A 19,461-nucleotide genomic window follows, 5' to 3' on the forward strand; every position below is an offset into this window, starting at 1 on the left:
TGACTTTTCCCTGTTTCTTAAATACAGCATCACATTTTCTGTATTACATGTAAAATTTAAAATTATAGGATAGCTGGTAAGAACAAAAATTAATAAATTCAACTGTGATTATAATTAAATTTTTTCAACAATGCAGGTTTTATAAAAATGTGATAGCATGTTATAAATTGGCTAGTGCTTATAAACATATTGAAATGCATAGATTACACACCTATAAGCATATTCATGGAATGCAATTCTCTACACTTGAATAGAATAACTACTTTCAATAACAGATTTCCATAATACTCTCTTATTTCTTTTCTCTGCCAGGTTTTATCCTACTTCAACTCAAGCAAAAGTGAACAAAAGATAAGATAATTGGGATAGTAAAGCAAATCCAGATTTGACAATCTCATCAGAAGGTCTAGTTCCTCAGTTGACTATGCTTCCATACAGAAACCAAAGAGGTAAGCGTGAGTCCTGAAATAGGTTCTGACTCATTCCATATGCTGTTGTCAAGTCAAGTGGGATGCAGAAAAACATTCAGGCTGGATTCCCTTGGTTTTCTCGAAGCCTTGTTGTCAGAAAGCTAAGCCATAGGGATAAAAGAATGAAAAACTATGAGATTTTCTTTGACAGCTGAGATGACCAAGCCAGTTATTAAAACACTGTGGAATTTCCAGTTGTAAAGAAAAATAAAACCTCAAAATACCATAGAAATAATATAAATCAAAATAATTACATTTAATTTCAGATCAAATATGAGTTTGTTAAATTGGTTAAATATTTTTGGAAAGTATAAATAGTTCAGTTCCTGGTTTGTATTGTTCTCTTCCTGCCACAAGCTCAGGTCAACGAATGCCCTCATTTCACTCAAAAGGACCACCTAACTTCCCAAAAGAGCAGTGAAGATGTATTTTTTTATTATCTGATCTTTTAAACTATTAGGACTGAGTTTCTTAAAATGGTTTGCATGTAAATGTATCATAAAGAGTGAAGAATGTTGTTACATTTTTCAGATACAGTCTACTGGATTGCTTGAGAAAAAACACATCATTTCACATTCATATAGTTGGCCAATTAAAACAACGTTTGTGGAAATTTCCTGTATATTGATGAACAAAATGTTTTCACCCTGATGCTGTTTCTGTTCAGTTAATAAAATAAATAAATCCCAAACATTTCAGGGAGGAAGCAAATTATTAAAACAATAGCTCAAAGGGGTGGGGGGGAACAAGAGAAAGAACACTGTGAGGTATAAACATACAACTACATTTTTTCCAAATATTTTTGGTAAAGATAATGGTATGTATTTATACAGTTCATGCATCAAAACATGCTTACTCATGCAAAATTTATTAAACTGTATCCTCCAGCTGAAAACTGTAGGACAGGATTAATTAGCACAGCATGTGTGAAAGCTTTCTTTCTCTGTTCCTTGTCAGTTGCTATGGTTACACCACAGGAAGAGAACTACACTACTTTTTTTAAAAAAGGAAGTTCATGGGTTATTATCAAAATTTCTTACATTAATGTTTAGTTTGAAGTAAAAGTCAAAAAGCCATGTGAAATGCTAAGCAAATGAGTACAGGTTATCTTCATGTTGCTACTATAATGGGTCTGTGAAGGAGAAGGGATATAAATTCCTGTGGTCCTTAAAATGCCTCACATAACAATCACTATATACAGCTCTAAGGTTTGCCATTTCTAATTAAGGAAAGACCCTAAAGTAGAGGAGGAAATCCTGCTACTGAAGCTGTACTGTCAGTGATTCAAAGTTGAGCTGCCCTGGTACCAGAATGGCAGCAAACGAGATTTCTTACCAAGGAAAGAACTCCTTTTCTTCTCTGTCAGTCAGCCCTCTTGCAGATAACATCTGCTACCACCCTGGTTCTACCCTCTGGCAGACACAGAATAAACAATAGGACAGTGCTTCCAAAACTTAACTTAAGTAGACTGGCCCTTCAGCATCAAATAATGAGGCCTTAGTAACTCTCCCTGCTGCAGTAGACTTTGGTGACCACTTCTCTTATTTTAAATTCCATTTCTGCTACAGAATAGTTGGCCAGGAATGACTTGGTCTTCTGGGAGCTTTCTCCATTTGCCCCCTCAGGGCTGATCTGCTAGGGAAATACACTGAAACCAGTGCTTTCTCAAATGCTTACCTTCTATGGGTGATTGTGGTCAATGTCATGTTTTTAACTGACATACACAAGTGATTTCCTCCAAAATATTGCCTCTAGCTCATACTTATCCTTGAGCTTTGGATCTGGCTCTATTCAGTACCCCACAAGACACAGGCACCAGGACATCCTCCCAGTACTCAAGACAACCCAACCAGGAGTAATAGAGGGAACACGCCAGAATAGAAGCAAAAGTACTTACTGGTAAACAGTTTTAGGTGAAGAACAGCCAAAGTTGTCTTGGCTGTACATAGATATAAAGGAGATTTTATGTTCCAAGCACATAAAGTTATTGTTTCCAGTTCCATTGTATTTCTTTTTTGTAGTTGGCAAAATTGGTTGGGAACCTGGTTATCTAATTCTATGGAGAAAACTGCTGAATCTAGGATAAGGGTTCAGAAATGATAATTTCTATTTGTCTGCTTTGTCTAGGGGACTGAGAAAGAATTGGCAAAACTGACTTGCTCCTTTCCAATAAAATATATTTAACAATGGCAAAAGCTCAATGAATTAGCAGCAGTCAACTAAAACAGGATGCATAGGTCTACCTGACAAGTTCAGAGTCTTTCAAGAGAAGAAGCCACTGTTTGTGACTGACATTGCTTTTATTTTTATATGAAAGTCACCCCCACACTCCCTTCTCAACATATCTCATTACCCAGTCTGAGAAATAGTGCTTTGCTCTTAATTACAAAATCATTACTGATAGGAGGACTCCTTTCTTTAAGACTTGATTCCCACATGATGTGCAATGCTTGTGTTGTATTTTACTATCAGGTAGTTAGGCTAGTGAAAGACTTGAGACCTCCAGATTTCATGAGCAGGTTATGGAGTAAGGGTAGAGGAAGGCTGAGATTTCTTTCCTATTCCACAGTCCCTGGGTCTGGCCATCACTTTCTTTTTTAACATGTTTTAATAGGGTTTTCTTTCTTTCTTTTTTTTAAATATGGAATGTTTCACGAATTTGCATGAATTTGCGCAGGGGCCATGCTAATCTTCTCTGTATCATTCCAATTTTAGTATATGCGCTGCCAAAGCGAGCATGGGTTTTCGTTCTTCTACAGAATTCATATGAAGTATTTTATGATATACTGAAGTTGTCTGAAGACTCCACTGCTGCTTTTATAGTGTATCCATAAAGAACCAAGAGGTTAAAAAAAAAAGTAATATTTTTCTGGCATTCACCAGGGTTCTGGGATGTTGCATCTTCCTTCTGCACTTGACACATATTCCTCGGATAATCTTATCTACTCACATGGCTTCAGTTACTACATATTGGCTGATGATTTCAAATGTATCTCTAACACTAATCTTCCCCTAAAGATTCAAACTTTTGAATAAGAAATGTCAACAAAGATCTTCCATGATCCTCCATAAGTATCTCAATTTAATTTCTCCTGTATCCATTTTCTCCTCCAGTTTCTATAACTGACCACTATAAATCACCAACCATCCATTTTCCAAAGCCAGAGGTCTTGTTTTATTGTAGGCACCTTCAGGTTACAAAATCATAAATGCAGGGGATTTTACTTTATAATTTCCCCTCTTTCTTCCTTCTACTCCCATCTTGATTGTCATTTCTTGCAGGGTTATTACACTAGCTTGAAGTCTGTCCATGGCACAATGAAAAAAAATAAATTCTATACAGTAAATGATTTGTGCTTATTGAACTTAATTTTTTTTTTTTTTGGTACCGGGAATTGAACTCGGGTCCTTTATTGAACTTAATTTTATTAAGTATTAAAGTGCAATTGGAACATTCTTCAATGTAAGAAACAGAAGACTCACATGCCCAATCTTCAAATATCATCTCTATGAAAGCTGAACATCTCCAATTGCTTCCTTATTATCATCACAAGAAGCATGTTCTTTCCAGGAATCTGGGGGCTCTTGTAGCCAATTACATGTTTTTTATACATTTAACACGGTATTGCTTAAAAGGGGAAACAGTTTCAAGACTGCAGTTATAATATCCTTTTCTTTCCTTCAAATGTAACATCTTTTAGTTTTAAGCCAAACTTCTACTTTAACAGAAACTGCTCTTTATAAGACACCAACATCCCTTAAATGTTTTGATTAGCATTTACCAGTCTTTCTACTGAGCAGTTCTTTTTTTTTTTTTTTTTTTTTGTACTGGGGATCGAACTTGGGTCCTTGCGCTTGCACAGCAGGTGGCGAAACCACTGAGTTCTTTCTACTGAATAAGAATATCTCTGAGCCTAAATCTAATAAAATAAAGTCCAGAAAAATCTAAATATTAAGATAATATTTTAATTTACTCTGATTTTATTTAATTATTCCTAAATTTTAAAGGTCCACACTTTATGTCTAACTTTTCTATCTAAATGACATAGTTTTTAAATATTTTTGATTTTCAAATAACTGAAATTATATTTTAATCAAGATATCCCAAACAAGAGAATACTCAAATAATTAACTTCCCTATGTAGAAATTTTTAAAGTTCTTTTTTTCTAGTTTTATATAAATTGTTGTAAAAACAGCATGCTTCTCTGGGAAATACTTGTTTAAATGAAAATAACAGATATGGTAAGTTCATTTAGTGCAAATTCTTTTGCTAAGCACCACATATGCTTTTGCTGTCACATTAACCTGCATATTGAAAAATTTATGATACAGCAAAACGAAATTAACAGTCATTCTAGCACTGCTCACTAAGTCGTGTCTCCCTGGTTAAATTCAGAAGCTCTCTGGCTTCAGTTTACTGCACAGTGAGGGAGCTGAGATGTGGGGTCAATAATTTGTGGCCTAATAGATGGTCACTTGGCTTTGTAAATACATTTTCTTGGAAAGCAGCTACATCCACTTATCCACATATGGCAACAGCTGCTTTTGCACTGAACAGCTGAGCTGAGCTGATAAAGATGACATGACCCATAGGGTTTAATATTTAATACCTGGCCTTTGAAGCTTTCCTTCAAACTTTCCTGGGCTACCTAAGTTCAGGGATCATCCAAGTACTGAAACTCAGGATTCTATAAAACTACCCCTAAAAATTTTGTTCATCAAATGTATAAAGATCACAAATGCAAAAACCTTCAACAAGTCCTGTAGTAATTCCACCTCGTGGTGTATGTCCCTGTCAGTCACATCTGCATTAGCAGAGAACCCAAATCCCTTTCCACAGAGCATATGTGAAGGCCATCATTTTCACAGTTCACTGGTTTAAATCTCGTTTTCTAGTTTCTGCTTCTCAGTTACTGAAAATCATAGTTATTATTCCAATGCCAGACGACACCACAATATAGAAAATGAATTTCATAATTTGACTAAATCAGCAATTTAGATGAATTTCTATACCATGCTGATTTGTTTCCAATTAAAAAAAATTAAAGGTAGAAAATATCTAATTCATCACAAGACTCTAAGTTTTAAATGAAAACATACTCAGGCCTTTTAAAGTATTTGCTTGCAAATATATCTTACTATACACCCAAAATATTATGAGTATGCATATGTATTAAGGAAAAAATATTTAAAGCAATCACAATGATGATTAGATCAAATAAGGTAAGAATAATTATGATTTATTCCAGGGGTATTTGACATAATATCTGAAATATCAATATATACTCTTATTAATAAATTAATTTAATTTCTTCTTTCTTTTTGTTTATTTGTTTTTTGGCAGTACTGGGAATAGAACTCAGGGTCTTTGCACTGAGCTACATCTCCAGTCCTTTTTTTTCACTTTGAGACAGTCATATTAAGTCATTATATTGCCCAACCTGGGCTCAAACTTGTGGTCCTCCTGCCTCAGTCTCCCAGAGGGCTGAGATTATGGGTACGTGCCACCACTCCCAGCTAATTTCTTTAACTTTTAAAAGAAATAAGAAATTAAGACATTTCTCTGGGAGTCTTATGAGAAAAATATTCTCATCTCCTTCCTCAATTATCCAGGTTTTTTTGAGTAGGCGTAAAGGGGCAATATCTTAGCCATTTTCCTGTTTCTATAAGAAAATATCTGAGGTTGAGTAATTTATAAAGAGTAGAAGTTATTTGGCTCACAGTTTGTTAGCTCTGATTTCAAGAGCATGCTACCAGCATCGTTCTGGCACCTGGTGAGGGCCTTCTTAATGTATCAATATACAGAAGAGGATGTCTGTCATAAGGTGAAAAGGAGTACATGAACTCAGTTTTTTCTTCCTCGTCCTAGAGAGACACTAATACATCATGGAGGCCCCACCCTCCTGACCATCTAACCTTAATTTCCTCCCAAAGGTGCCATCTCCTAATATCTTTAACATTTAAATTTGAGGATCAACTTCCAACATCTGAACTTCTGGAGGACATATTTTGGCCATAACAACATCCTTACCTGGTCTGACAGATAATACAAAGCCATAAAAATTGGTGGATACTTTAGTGTTTATAAAACAGAAACAAAACAGATGAGAACTGATTGAGAAATTACATTCTCTAGGTAACCTAAGGATTTCAGGGATTTAAATGTATTATGTCATTTAATGTTTACAGCAACCTAGAATGTAGTACAATTACTAGTGTTCCAATTTAATAGAAAGAAAATAAATATCCAGAAACTAATTTACCTCAGATAACACAGTACTTAGTGGCTGAGCCAGGATTTTACTGCTGGCAGTGTAACCATCTCCATATGAAGCCTGGAACCCTGGGAGCTTGTGCCTGGTTCTAGCTTCAAAGTGGCCTAGGTCAGGAGGTTCAAGGTCCAGAATGGTCAGAAGGGACCAATGGTGACAAGCACCAAGAGGAATGGGGCTAAAAGAAGACAAGAAGGAGTAAGGAGTAAGTCAGCTGGTTGCAGTAGAAAGAGATTCCAAAGATGGGAGCCAAGCAGAGAGAATGACTTAGATGTCTAGAGAGCCTCAGGGCAGACGAAGAGCCCTCCATGAAAAGCAACATTTGATAAGAATTACTGTGGAGAATGCTCTAAAATCTCCAACACAGCACCTAGATGCTGAGCAGCTCTCACCTGCTTTGCTTGCTAGTCTGCTGTAAAGTGGAAACCGCAGAAGGCAGTGTCCCAGAAAGCAGAGCACCAACCACAGGCTTTGAGGACAAAGAGTAGGAGCCAGAAATGGAAGCTGCTGTAAGTGGACTGTGGCTGTTTATCTTACAGATCCTGAGGACTCATTTTCTCCCCAGAAACCTCAAGCCAGGGTGTGGCCAAAGCCAATCTAGAGGGCATGTAATAAATAACACTGAAAGAGAAAGCTTTTCAAAATGCCCTGATTAATGTGAATCTTTTAAATGTTTCATGAGAAAATAGTAGGAAATTACTTTTAAACTTCAACTAAGAGTTTTATGTTTTTACAACAGAAAATGTCCATTTAAACCAGAGCAAATTAACAACACAACTATTGAGCCAATTTGAGAAAAAAAGTCTAGTTATATTGAATTATTATATTTTTTAATTTTCTTGTTGCTACCCAAGTTTTCTAAATTATTTTCAATCATGCTTTTAGTTTTTTATTTTACCTTATCACATTTTTTTGAGGTCAAATTATATTTTTGAGTCTCAACACTGTACTTAATACAGGTGTCCATATGTAATCATTACAAAAAATATCTACCAAGAGAAGTGCATGTTTATTTTGATGATTTTAAACAGCTTGTGACATCTGATGATGATCCTGGTTGCCCTGAAATCGGAGGTGGACATGGCTAAAGCAGTAAACATCAAAACTTCAAATTTCTAAAACTGGGCATTTGGGGAATATTTTCAAAAATACATTTCTTCTATGAAATAATAACATCACAGTCCGCGCAGGAGGAATCGGCATGGAGCTTTCATGCTGGGAAGGGTCTGAGCCAACCTGCCTCTTCCACAGCGTTAGCACAGACCCTTAAGCAGGCAGGAAGCTGAGGCCCAGAGCTCTGCCCGCTCTGTCCCCACGGCCTCTGGCCTCTCATCCACTCTCTCCTTTCTGACCCCACTGCTGCTCGGACTCTCAGACTCACTCTTCAGGGTCCTGAGGATCAGAAGAACGCTTCCCTGGTCTCCCAACCACAGCTGCCAAGTTTGCCCTCCCTGTTCCTTTTCCATCATCTGACAACAGGACAGTTTCATGTGGTGTGTAAGGCATGAAGGACCACCTCTTACATGTTATGTTATTTAGGGAGAAAGATGTAACCTGAGTTTCTGCTGCTTCATCTGTAAAATGGATCTTCTGGGCTTTATCTTAAAGTCCAAGCTCTAAGGGACAATAGCCCCTGCTACTACTGTAGGCTTGGGTTTTTTTCCTCATCCCTTCCTATATTCTATTCAACTGTCAGCAGATAATTCCACTGGTGCAATTTTCTCTTCTAAATCAGCTCCTTGGCACAGTGTGCCACACATGCTACAGTACCTTATTCAGCTGATAAACTCCTATTTGTCCTCCAAAACTCTATTCAGGGCAAGACCCCCTGAAGCTTCACTGCCCACCCTGCTCTCTTCCATTCTCTGATTGACTTCAGCTGCACCACTGCTCAGGTAGACACTCCAAGACAGTCCCGGACATGCAGTACAGGATTACACAAAGATCAGCTTTCCTAACAGTAGGGCTGCAAGTTTATTTGCCTCTGTAGCCCCAGCCCCTGGCAGTGTGTCTGACCCGAACTGGGTCTGCTGATGGACAGACATACAGCTAGAACAGCCACCCAACAGGAACCTCTGAAATGTTCCCTTAGCAAGTGGCACCTGTGTCCGGGCTGACCAGAGGCAGGCCCAACCCATCTGATTTACAGCAACTCTGCTTGCACCTGTTTTCTAGTTTGGGATTTCAATAAAAACTTGTTCCTGGATTTGCAAATGATCTAAAATCTAATGAATTAAAATAAATCATAGAAGCTCAAGATCCATTTAGAGGGCAAATAACCTCAAAACATACATAAATTTCCTTTATGATGCTTACATATATCTTAAATAAAAATACAAAAAGATACCACACCATAAGGCAATTAATGTACAAAGTACTCACTCTTTAATATAAATAACAGATCTATTTTCCTGATAGAATCTGATTTCTCAAATTTCATCTAATATGATATTTAAAATTTAGGGAAATAGCTGGGATTATAGTTCACTGGTAGAGTGCTTGCTTAGCATGAGTGATGACCTGGCTTCAATCCTCAATACCAAAAAATCCTCACATGTAAACAAAAAATTCAGGTAAATAAAACCTCAAGAACTGATCTTGTTTCTAAATCTTTATACTACTGTTCATTCTTTATTCAGCTTCCTTGATAGTCACCATGTAAAATTTGGCTTAGTTCATCTATTTAATGTCTGGGTTTACTTCTCTAGTTTTAAGCTCCCTAAGATCAAGAATCATTTCTTACCTCACTCCTAACCTCTTCTGCATCACAACATAACACTACAGCTTTTGTAAAATGTAGAACTTAGACAAGACTAGCTCTGCCTAAACCGCATTGACAAACACATCAGTGTTCCTCTGTTATGAGGATCCCAATCCATAAAATGTAATGCTCAAATGTGTTAAACCAGCTTAGATCTCAACTATAGCAATGTTAGGCTTCACAGATTTTGCCTGACACCTTAGCTGCCTCTGAAAGAATTAAGCATAGAAAGAGGTGTGTTCAGACACCAGAGATATTTAAAACCTTGCTGGGCAGAAGTACAGAAACACTCATTTTAAAGCTTCCAGCTCTTCAGTTTTACTAAAGAAAGAGACCCAAATTTACCTTTGAGGCTGTTTCTTTGTTCTAAAGAAATCAACCTAATGGCAACTTCTGTTGTATAAATGTTAGGCAAATCCCCTCCTACTGTTCTGGGGCAAGCTGTGAAATTAACCTGCATCTTGATGTTACAAACAAGAAAGGGTTTAGAGTAAAGAAGGTGCTTATGTTGGTAGAGCTGCTTCTGAGGCTGCAGCTTCTTTGAGGAAGATGTTTCCTGTTTCAGGGAACACAGACACTATACAACAATGCCCTCTCCCCTCCCAGTTCTTCACCAGAGGATTTCTGAAACCAGAGAACTAAACAAAGGGTGTATGTGATAGCTATTCTTCACCATCCAAAGAGTAGGACCAGTGAACTTCAGCTGTAGTAACATTTAAGTCTAAATCTGATATAGAACTGCAGATTGTGTTTGGTATAAACACTAAGTCCTGTGGTTACCCCTTGGGGCTGGATGGCAAGTACACAGTCCTGCACCTGGAGGGAGGCAGGATGCAAGATCTGCAGTCAGGCCTCGAAGGTGCCTTAGATTCTCATGAGAAAACTTCCTTTGTCCCCAGCTTTAGGGATGAAGGTTCTGAAGTCCAGGTAGCATTTCTGGGATACTATCATGTCAGAAAGTTGGAAGCCAGTCCTAGGTAGACAGATGAGCAGACAATAATAAGAGAAGAACCTTTTCTCCTACACTGAATATGGCCCTTTAGGCTCCAAGCACAGCACTTGGAAGAGAAGCATGTGATATCCTGCTCTGTCCTGCCCTACCAGTCCTTCCCCAAATGTCCAGCCTTCATAAAATCTTGTGGAAATGATAGCCAGACATCAACTACACTGCAGTGGCCTAAAAGAAGGGCCTGCTGCGTCCTTGGGCTGATGGCAAAGGAGATCAGAATGGTCAGGAAAGTGGAAGACACTAGGGAGAAGCCCAGGTGTGGCATAAAGGTCACAATGAGAAGCACTTTTTAGGTGGCACCAAGAGAAATGCCAGAGAACAGGAAGACAAGGCACTTGTTTTTGACAAAACAGAGCAACACCTGGAGCCCTTGTGCAAATAGCCAGCGCATGTTGAGTTCTCATGTCCTGGGGGCACCATGGAAAGGGGGCAAGCCAAAAAAAAAGCCTGGGAGCAGTGATCCATGTGGGGAACTTAAATCCCAAGTTCTGACAGATGTGGCATGTCACACGTGGTGAGGAAGCCCTGGCGATGGAGGCCATGTATCTGGCTGTGCTTTGGTGCACAGGCTTCTGGGCTTGCTACCCACATGCCCTTTTTGCCAATTCCTACCTAATTCTCATTCCACACCATCTCAAATTCTTTCCTTCGATCCCCAAAGTCACATGTATTTCTCCTTGTTGTAGAGCCTAAGATTCAGCTGCACCTCTGATGGAAGCATTGAAGGCACAGGGGAGTGATCCTGATTTATTTAAGGCAAAGGCTGTGTCTGACACTTGAAGTGCCAATATGGAGGCAACATTAATAAGGGAAAACGCAAAATAAGTAACAGGGTCATAGTAAGGACTATTTTTGTAAAAATATATCTCTAGAAACACATACAAGAAACTAGTAAAGGTAACTAACTGGCCATGGGGAAAGGAACAAGGAAACAGGAGGAAAGAAATTTACTCCCATGTCATACTTTTGGAAATGTCTGTTGTTATGCATAGGGGGTTACCTCCTCAAAAAATAACTGTTTTTAGAAGGTAGAAAGAAAAAAGGTCAAAAAATCTTCACCCAGGCCTAGGCAGTCTCAGCCACCTCCACTCACCACCCCCAAGACTCAGCTTTGTTTCTTTGTAGTATGGTCCTAAAATAGGCATTGGTTGTAAATGACAAGCTTCCTGGCAGAACAAGAAAAATGGTGGCTGGCTGCAGGGAGTTAATGACTGGGTAAAACAAGCTCAAATAAACCATTATTTAAATATCTCACCAGGGAAACCAAGTTGCCTTCTAAAGCTCAGGCATGTCTGCATAATAGCTAGTTTCACTACTAAAACTTGGGGTAAACCTGCATGAACGATCTGAACTCTGAAGTTAAAAAAAATCTTCTGCAAAGGAAAACTTACTCACAGTATAAAACTTATAATAGATTTCTTGAAGATAATGAAAGTGACCAAATTTTTAAAAAATATTTATACTTCGTAAAATAAATGCCATGTATGTTTTATCACTATATTCAGGCATGCTATTCTAAATGCCCAGCAACTAATGGATACATGGATATACAGAATGTGATAAAAAATACCATAAGTATTTAAATTTTAAAAATTACTTCAGTCAAAGAAACACTGTCATTAATTCTCCTCTAAATAGTCCCTTGCTTCAAATACACTTACCACATCATTGTTCTCAATTTCTGAAGCAGTTCTGGGAGTTCTTCTTTTCTAAGTATTCTAAGGTACCCTATTAAATGGCTGCCTTGGTGTCCTGAACCAATTCATAGCATTTGCCTTTCATGACCATTTTGACTTTGGAGAAAAGCCAGAAGTTTCATGGCACCACATCCGGTGAATAGGTTGATGAAGAAACACTGTAATGTTTTTACTTGACAGAGATTGCCATTAATGTGAACTGTAAACAGCTCCAAAAAGTGGCAAGAATGATGGGATATGTTTGTTTGAAGTGAGGGAAAGTATTTTGAGGGAAATTAATGGTAATATGTCTTTTATTGTAGTGAATTTATTTACACATTCACCATCTGTTTTGACCATACCTCATAGTTAAATACTTTGAGAAGTTCAAACTCAGAATCAGACATGTGACAATCCATGTAACCTCACTTGGTAAGCAAATGTCACACATACTAAGTTTAGAGGACCAAGAGTGCTCCTAGGAGACTACTATGGTTCTAAAAGAGCTGTCAGCAAAAAAAGCAAACTCTTCTACAGCTCTTCTAGACAAATGTCCTATCTTTGGAGAATTACAAACAGAAACCTAACATGTGGGGAAACCCACTTTCCGGTCTCCCTTCTGTCTCTGTTAGACAGAAGCTTTCTTTCTCTCAATAAATGTGTCCTACTCTTAACATGTCAGATGTAAAAAGCAAATCTTTGATGTGTTAAAAACCTTCTCAACAACAGGAAAAGATCAGGACAAGGGTGAGTCAATACCTGTCAGTTGTAACCATCAATGTTAATGGTCTCAATTCACCAATCAAAAGAAACAGACTGGCAAAATGGATCAAGAAAGCAAGATCCAAAAATATGGTGCATGCAAGAATCACACTTAATTCAAAAAGAAATTCATAGACTGAAAGTCAAAGGGTGGAAAACAGTTCTCCATTCAACAGGAACCCAGAAGAAAGCAGGGGTAGCAATCCTATTTGCAGACAAAGTGAATTCCAAACCAAGACTAATTTAGAGAGACAAAGAAGGTCACTATATCCTTGTAAAGGGAACAATCCAAGGGGAAGACATGATAATCATAAATATATGTGCATCAAATACTACTGTACCCAACTATATAAAACAAGTATTAATGGACATGAAAAACCAAATAAGCACTAATACAATAGTAGTGGGGGATCTCAATACCCCACTGTCACAAACAGATCGACTAGACAAAAAAATCAACAATAAAACACTAGAACTGAACAAACTCTTGAACAAATGGACTTAGTAGATATCTACAGAGTGTTCCACCCCACAAGATCAGAATACACACTCTTCTCAGGGCACATGGGTCATTCTCCAAAATAGATCACACGCTAGCTCACTGAACATGCGTAAGTAAATGCAAAGGAATTGAAATTATCCCCTGTACACTATCAGATCATAGTGTAAAGAAATTGGAGATCAATAGCAAAAGAAACCATAAGAATATCATAAACACATGGAAATTGAATAACACCATCCTGAACAACCAATGGGTCACAGAGGAAATTAAAGAAGAAATTAGTTTCTACAATTAAATGACAATGCCACTACAACATATCAGAATTTATGGGACACAATGAAAGCACTCCTACAAGAGAAATTCATAGTGGTGAATGTCCATATTAGGAAAACAAAGTAGGTTTAAATAAAAACCTAATGCTGAACCTCAGGCTTCTATAAAAAAAAGAGCAAGAGAAACCCAAAGCTCGTACAGGGAGGAAATTATAAAGATGAGAGCTGAAATCAATGCAATGGAGACTAGGAATGATACAAAAAAATCATCAAATCAAAAAGTTGGCTCTTCAAAAGAATAAATACAATTGACAAACTCTTAGCCAACTTTATCAAAAAAAGAAAACAAAAGGCTCAAATCCATGCAATTAGGAATGAAAAGGGTGAAATTACAATAGATCTAGCAGAAATCCAGAGGATCATCAATATCTATGTTGAGAACCTGTACTCCAATAAGACGGAAAACACAGAAGAAATGGACAGATTCCTAGATACATATGAATTACTAAAGTTGAACCAAGAGATATAAAAATTCTAAATAACCCAATATCAATCAATGTAATTGAAAACGTAATTAAAAACTTACTAACAAGGAAAAGCCCAGGTCCTGATAGCTTCACTGGTGAATTCTCCAAGAAATTTAGAGAACAGCTAATGCCACTAATGCTCAAACTGTTTAATGAAATTGAAAGGGAGGCAATACTCCCAAATTCATTCCTAGAAGTAACCATTACCTTGATTCCAAAAGCTGAGAAAGACCCAACCAAAAAAGAGAACTACAGGCCAATCTCCCTAATGAACATAGATGCAAAAATCCTCAGTAAGACACTAGCAAACAGAATGCAGAAGATCATCAAGAAAATAATATACTTGGACCAAGTGGGATTCATCCCAGGGATGCAAGGATGGTTCAACATACGTAAATCAATAAATGTAATACACTATATTAATAGAGTCAAGGACAAAAACCATATGATCATCTCAATAGATGCAGAAAAAGCATTCAACAAAATCAAACTCCCATTCATGATAAAAACCCTACAGAAAATTGGTCTAGATGGTCTCTATCTCAACCTAATAAAAAGCCATCTACGAAAAACCAACAGCCAACATCACACTAAATGGTCAAAAACAAATCTTTCATGCTAAAGTCAGGAACAAGACATTGCCATTCCTGTTCAATATAGTTCTGGAAACATTAGCCAGAGCAATTAGACAAGAGAAAGAAATAAAAGGAATAAAGACAGGAAATGAAGAAGTTAAACTGTCATTATTTGCAGATGATATGATTCTCTATATAGAAGACCCCAAAAACTCCACCAAAAGACTCCAACTTAATAACCAAATTCAGTAGAGTAGCTGGATACAAGGTAAACACTCAAAAATCAATAGCCTTTTGGTCCATGAATAACAGACTTACTGAAAGAGAAATGGGGGAAACAATTCCTTTCACAGTAGCATCCAAAAATGAAATATCTAGGAATCAATCTAATAAAGGAAATAAAAGACCTCTACTCTGAAAACTACTGTGCAGATTGAAGAGGGTATCAGAAAATTAAAAGATATCCCTTGTTTTTTTGGTAGGAAGAACCAATATAGTGAAGATGGCCATACTTCCAAAACTGCTACATAGATTCAATGCAATCCCAATTGAAATTCCAACAGCGTATTTCACAGAACTTGAGAAAACAATCCAAAAATTTATTTGGAACAAAAGAGACCTAGAATTGCAAAAGCAATTCTAGGCAGCAAAAACAAGGCAGAGGGTATCACAATTCCCAACTTGAAACTATACTACAAAGCTACCTTGATAAAAACAGCATGGCACTGGAAAGAAACAGACCGGGGGATCAATGGAACAGATTAGAAGATGCAGAAACAACTCCAGACATACTCAACCACCTCATCTTTGACAAAGGAGCCAAACACCCTCACTGGAGAAAATATAGTCTCTTTAATAAACAGTGCTGGAAAAATTGGGTTTCAATTTACCAAATATTAAAAGTAGACCCATATCTCTCACCATGTACTAAATTAAAATTGAAATGGACCAAAGATCTAAATATTAAAACAGAAACAGGGAGCCGGGGATTTAGCTCAGTGGTTTCGCCGCCCGCTGCACAAGCACACGGACCCGAGTTCGATCCCTGGTACCAAAAAAAAAAAAACCAGAAACACTAAACCTGCTGGAAGAAAGGTTAGCTAGAACTCTTGAAGACACTGGCATAGGAAAAGACTTTATGAACAAAATCTCAGTTGCATGGGAACTAGCACAAAGAATCCACAACTGGGATCTCACCTTATTAAAAAGCTTCTGTGCATAGATTTTTTAAACAGGCATACTTTAGGGTATCAATAATTATCTGAAAACCTTCTTTTGCTTTAATTATTGGAAAATTTACACATTACACATAAAAGTACAGCCATTAGGTATGCTTTATCTAAAAATACTTGTTTTACACAAACATCTACTGTATGTAATATTATCATAAAATCACAAAGGAGTAATTTTTAATAAAATTAATGACTCTGGCCAGCTCCTACGATGAGTCCATTCCTTGGCAATGTGTAAAGTTTTAAGTTTGGGCTAAGGTTTTACTAGATTACTGTATTTTAATCCAAAAATTGTTTGATTACAAAATACATATGACATTAACAGGATGGACTTCTGTGGAAAGAAACTATGTCTATGACAAAGGCCATGTGTCTGGAAGGCAGAACTCCAATGTGTTAAAGCCCTCCAACCCCAGCCTAGCCTGCAGCTATGCCCTGTAGCCGGGAGGGGGGGGGGCTGACAGTCCTCCACAACTAGCTCTCAAACCTCCAGGATTCAGTGGGGTTATGCAAATAATTATACTCACTCACAACATGCAGACAAATTGCTAATTTTAACAAGGCTGTCATTTACTGCAGGAAAATAACTGTACTTAGCAAAATTATACGAAAAGAAAATTCAGTGTGACAGAAGTCAATAATTTGTAAAATTTTACAGATCAGTGTTATAGTTTAAAATCTAGAATTTACATTTTAGTTCTCAATACAAATATAAATGTGAATTATGTAGTTTTTCATTATGTCTGACACTATAATAAAATTTGGCAACATCAACTTATTCTAATTATACTTTGCAGATACATAATATATGCCATATATATATTCAGAAATCATTACTTTCAAGAGAAAAGTATACTGGATTAAAATTTTACAAATTATTTGATTATCTATGTATTCCTTTAAAAGCCCACAGAACGAAATGTTTTATTAGGAGCTCATTGGACAGCTGAATTTTGAATTTCTAGAACAGGGGTTACAAGGTTTGTTCCATGAAACAGATCTAGACACATTATTTGTTGACATATTATCTGTAGTTGCTTTCTCATTAAAAACAAAACAGATCTGTATAGTGGTAACAGAATTCATGGCTGAAAATATTTATTGTCTGGCCCTTTCCAGAAGTTTGCCAACTTCTGGTTTAAAATATATCATGAGAGATTTTATTTCAAAGTCCAGCAGTATTTTATTATGTGGGATTGTACTCTTCTGGATTGAGTACAGTCTGAACAAATTAAAAATAATAGTAAGAAAAACAATATATAGTGTTTAATGGAGATAATTTTTGATATGATGAAAAAACTCTAAAACTTAATTGTGGGAGTGGTTTTAACACAGTATCCATTTATCAAATTCATAAAATTTTAGCTGGTAAATTTTTTTTAAAATATGATGCAATAAAAACAGTAAAACCTAACATGCAAAGATAAGTTCACCACAACGATGTTTTTTGGGTAATAAAATTATCAAAATTGAAAAGTATTAGGACATCATAAAATCAGGTAATGATCTGATGTATGTGATTTCTAAAAGGAATATTTCTTCAGTTTACAATATGAATTATAAAACAAACTTACTCTTAACTACTATTTACAACACCTTCTATTTTTAATTATTGAAAACATTTTAATTTAGATGCTACCAGACTCAATACAACTTTTGATCCATCTCCCAGGAGGTGGTAGATTAGGAAGTAGTTCATTTTGGGGGATGAAGACTGCTCTTCCTGTGGGGACCCACGCTCAAGTTTCAGAATGGCTTAAAAAATTACTTAGCTGTAGGTGGATATTAAAAAGTAAAACAGTAATGGGGAAAAAATGAGAACCAAGATACATCATGTACAGGTACACACACCCAGTGATAAATGTAAACGTACTGTATACCTAAAATATACCAACAAAAGAATTTAAGGGGAAAAAAAGGTAAAACAGTAATCATATAACAAGCTTTTTAAAAATCCTGTTATCTACTAAGAGAATCTAACAACTATAGTGAGTTCACAGGAAAAAAAAGAAAAAGCATTAATCTAGACCATTCTTGTTTTCTTCGGAGCTTTTTATTAAAAATTTGAGTAGTACATTTTTTGAATACTGAGATAAAGATAAGCTAAAGGCTTATTCATGTTGAAATGCAATGTTATCAGATTTCAATATAAAGGTTGTGACCATTTTATGGAAAAACATTTATCCATTTCTTACTGCATTTCTGGTATCTCACATAAATCTCCCTTTTCTTATGAACTCTATATTATTTGGGACAACTAATAAATCGGTGATTGCCTGATGAGAAAAATCATCAAATTAATATGATCATATGGCCTTAAAGGGCAATATGTGTATTACTGTTATGGTTTGGATCATTACAGTTTTGTTTTTTCTGAACTGGGGATTGAACCTAGGGCCACATGTATAATAATCAAGTACTCTACCATTGAGCTACATTCCTAAGCCTTTTAAAAATTATTTTGAGACAAGGCATCTCTAAATTGTCTAGGCTGCCTCAAACTTGAGACCCTCTTACTTCAGCTTCCTGAGTAGCTGGGATTAGAGGTGTAGGCCATCAAGCCTGGCTGTGGTTTGGGTCCTAACTGTCCCCCCAAAGGCTCATGTATTACCAGTTACCAGCCTACGGTGATCTGGGAAGGTGGTAAAATCTTCTGGAGGTGGGACCTGGTAGAAGTCAGGTCACTGGGGCATATCCTCGGAGGGGACACTGGGACTCTAGGCTCTTCCGTCTTTCTCGTTACTTCCCAGTGGCCATGAGAAGAGCATCTCTGCTCTACCTGCCATGATGTTCTGCTTTGACACAGGTCGAAAAGCAACAGGGCCAACCAACCAACCACTGACTGACACCACGAGCTGAAGTACAATTTTGCTTCTTTGATTTTCTCAGGTATTTTATAAAGAAACAGAAATCTGACTAGTACAACATGTTGGTAAAAAAAAAAAAAAGCCAGCTTTTAAAAAAAGTATGTCATTATGTAAGCACAGTACACAGAAAAGGCCGTGAGATATGTTAACAGGGGCTACCTTAGGGAAGGAGGATAATGGATAGTGTTTATTTTCTTAAGGCTGCCTATAACCTCATTGTAAAATAATATTAGTTTTAAGTGTAAAAAGTCATACATTAATGAAAAAAAAAATCTGTTACCAACACTACAGCTCTCATTATGTGCAGATATGTATGCAAGCAATTAAGGAATTCAAAGTATTTAGAAAACAATAAAATAGCTACTCTGATTAGGTTTACAAAATAATGAGCAGATGCATTTAGATTTTTTTTTGTTTGCTGTTGTTATCTTATTCTCAGTGTTTAGAACAATGAATACTATAAAGAAAAGGCAGGAAGAATTATGGATACTCTTTCAGTGCAATAAAAAGTTCACTTTTAAAAATTTGCCTTGAA

At 36.7% G+C, this 19,461-nt stretch overlaps 1 protein-coding gene and 1 pseudogene across 6 annotated transcripts in view; both read right to left on the reverse strand.

The window, feature by feature from the left end:
* Cdk14 (cyclin dependent kinase 14) overlaps window positions 1-19,461 on the reverse strand; it is a 617,491-nt gene that overhangs the window by 281,647 nt on the left and 316,383 nt on the right. The window lies entirely within an intron of this gene.
* On the reverse strand, window positions 3,106-3,205 carry LOC147829678 (U6 spliceosomal RNA; annotated as a pseudogene).

The sequence above is a fragment of the Heterocephalus glaber genome, unplaced genomic scaffold (assembly GCF_053883595.1).
Source record: "Heterocephalus glaber isolate CG9 unplaced genomic scaffold, H.glaber_assembly_v1.0 deba00000546, whole genome shotgun sequence".
NCBI lineage: Eukaryota > Metazoa > Chordata > Mammalia > Rodentia > Bathyergidae > Heterocephalus > Heterocephalus glaber.